Source organism: Zonotrichia leucophrys, unplaced genomic scaffold (assembly GCF_028769735.1).
Source record: "Zonotrichia leucophrys gambelii isolate GWCS_2022_RI unplaced genomic scaffold, RI_Zleu_2.0 Scaffold_342_55370, whole genome shotgun sequence".
Classification (NCBI taxonomy): Eukaryota; Metazoa; Chordata; class Aves; order Passeriformes; family Passerellidae; genus Zonotrichia; species Zonotrichia leucophrys.
This window is the reverse complement of record NW_026992547.1, coordinates 10,101-12,625: the sequence shown is the minus strand read 5'-3', so window position 1 is coordinate 12,625 and position 2,525 is coordinate 10,101.

The window sequence follows — 2,525 nt, the reverse complement described above, 5'->3', positions numbered from 1 at the left end:
AGGGTGTGGGGGAGGTTGGGAGGGGACACAGCCAGGACAGGGGACCCCAGCTGACCCCAGGACTACCCCAGACCAGAGCACATCATCATCTGTGTATAATTAGGGGGCGGACAAGGAGGAAGCGGGGGGCATTTGGAGTGAGGAATTTTGTCTTTCCAGGTAACACTTAGGCAGGATGGGGCCCTATTTCACTAGCACCAAACACACAGACACTAACTCAAGACACAGGCTAATTAAGATAATGCAAATTTGCAAAAATTTTCAAAAGTATTAGATAGGCAAAGCAAATAATCATTAGTAAATAATTCCAAAAGGGAAGATATTGAAATTATTATCACACAACTCTCCATTTCTGGCTGCAGGCTCTGGAGATTCTATCTCTGCCTTCAGTCAGGGTTGCATTCCCTAACATGTCTTGGTACCAAATCCTGCTTTCCAGGCTGGACCGGTGTCTCAGGTTTAGCTGGCTGTGTATTCAATTACCATCTGTTAAAGGTGGGGCAATTATCATCTGTTAATTAAGCAGTTTACTTTATCTCTTCCACAAGGAATCCTCCCTCCAGGGAGATATCTTCTGTTAATGGGCTATTGAGTGTCACTGACAAAAATGACATCTTCCCATTGTGAGAAGCACCTCCCAGAGGGAGGAGCTAGGCATTCCTACCTGGATATAATCTGAGAATGTGAACAACAGAGTCAGCCTTCTCCCACAGGATTCCCAGAAGAGCAGCGTTCAGCTCCACTGGATCCCAGAGGAAGACCAAACTGATTGACACCACCAGTGGATGTTCAGAGGAAAACTCCACCCTTCTACAGGATCACTGCTCCAACAAAACCACCTCTGTCACTCCAGGAGCACTGCAGCCACAATTAAACAGGAGTGCCACCAACACTCTGACCCACAGAGTGTCAGGTTGTATTCTGATTCTGTGAGTACTTTTTTAGTACTATTAAATTTGTATTTTTAATTTTCCTACTGAAGAACTGTTATTCCTATTCCCATAAATTTTTCTTGACAGCCCCTTATTTTGAAAATTAAATTCCAAGGAAAGGGATTTACATTTTCCATTTCAAGGGAGTCTCCTGCCTTCCTTAGCAAAAACCTCTGTTCAAACTGACACAATGCCCCGGAACACCCAGGCAGGTGAGGAGGAAGTCAGTGCCCCTTCCCCCCCTGTCACCTGCTCCATCTCCCAGCCCAGCATGGCCCTCGGCTGCAGGACAAACCTGGTGTTAACACTGTCCTGCCAGGGATGCACTGGGGGGATCTCCATCCCCTCCCCTGTGGCACAGATGCAAACCCCATCCTCTCCTTGTCCTTTCTCCACCATTCAAGGAGCTGAGGATGGAGACCAGGGAGCACAAATCCCCAAGGCAGAGTCTCGTGGAAGAGGCTGTTTTGAGAGGCTCCATGGCACAGGAATCGAATGGGGAGGAAAATCCCCAGAGATCCTGCAGGAGGAGGGGCTCCAAACCCAGCCCAGTGTGCTCTGAGGAGGAAAGACCCACCCTGTGCCAGGAAGGTGGACAAAGCTTCAGCCAGAGCTCAGAGCTGATGGCCAGGCAGCAGGTTCATGATGGGGACAAGCCCCACAAATTCTGGGAGTGTGGGAAGAGCTTCAGGCAGAGCAGCACCCTGATCAGCCACCAGATGATCCACACAGGGGAATGGGCCTACAAGTCTGGGGAGTGTGGGAAGGGCTGCAGCTGCAGATCAACCCTTGTGACCCACCAGCGCATCCACACTGGGGAGAGGTCCTACGAGTGTCCCGAGTGCCTAAGAGGTTTCAGATCAGCTCCGATCTCCTCAGGCACCACCGGATTCACACCGAGGAGAGGCCCTTCCGCTGCCCTGAGTGTGGGAAGGGCCTCAAGTGCAACTCCAAACTCATCAGGCACAAGGGCATCCACACTGGGGAGAGGCCCTACAAGTGTCCCCTGTGTGGGAAGAGGTTTCAGACCAGCTCAAATTTCCTCCTGCATGAGCGGATTAACACTGGCAAGAGACACTTTCTGCTGCCCTGACTGTGGAAAGGGCTTCAAGCACAACTCCACCCTCATCACCCACCGGTGCATCCACACTGGGGAGAGGCCCTTCGAGTGTCCCCAGTGTGGGAAGAGTTTCACCCAGAGCTCTGACTTGACCACACACCAACAGAGGCACCAGTAAGGGAAGCCCTGCGAGTGCGTTGACTGCAGAAGGGCTTCATGCCCAGTTCCAGCTTTATCCCCCATTGGAGGACCCATATCGGAAAGAGCCCTGAGGATCCATTTTCCCTATGATCTATGCTGGAAAAACAACTTGTCCTTGTCCTGCCCCTCCCAGTGACAAGATGTGGCATTGAAGAACATGAGGGTCTGGCCACGGCCCTGTCATTACATTCACTTCCACCTCAGAACATTGCCAGGGCAGGAAAGGGACCTTCTCTCTTCCTGAGGAGAAGGGTGCCTTTTCCAGACAGAAGGAAATACATAGCCAGGCAGATCCAGTCAGTTGTGTTTTAATTTTCCCTGTGAACAGTTTT